This window comes from Amblyomma mixtum, chromosome 5 (assembly GCF_055824585.1).
Source record: "Amblyomma mixtum isolate Tamu chromosome 5, ASM5582458v1, whole genome shotgun sequence".
Taxonomy (NCBI): domain Eukaryota; kingdom Metazoa; phylum Arthropoda; class Arachnida; order Ixodida; family Ixodidae; genus Amblyomma; species Amblyomma mixtum.
The window spans coordinates 172858937-172859448 of record NC_143016.1 but is presented as its reverse complement, the minus strand read 5'-3'; positions in this window follow the sequence as shown (position 1 = coordinate 172859448).

The window sequence follows — 512 nt, the reverse complement described above, 5'->3', positions numbered from 1 at the left end:
AGGTGTTCGCGCGGCCGAGCAACAAACTTCAGGAATGTGTCGTGCTTCTCGACGAGACATCCGTGTGTGTGTAGCGTCATTCTCATTCCTTTTGCATGCATGCTGCGAATCCGAAATTTTTATTCGGCATTTCGCGTTGCTTTTTTTTTTCATCATACTGTTTTCAGTTTTTGCACACGGCTCAAGTTGAGAAAACAAAATCTAGCATGCTAGTACGTTGGTCGATTTCTTTGTTTTTGGTGTTGATGAATGGGAAAGGCAGCATAGGGGAAATCAGCTGGAAGGCGTCGTTTCCTTAAGTGTGGAAAAAAAAATTGCGTGAAACTCTAAAAGAATACTATACCCTGGCTTAAGAATTATGAGTCAAGCAGACAAAAGTGATTTTGCTATTCGAGGTAATATTTTCATAACAGTGTTACATCATCAGTTACACAGCAGTCACGTGGAAATGACCGTAGGAGGGTGAAAAAAAGCAACTCTTTAGGGCGCGCGAAAAACAAATATGTACGACT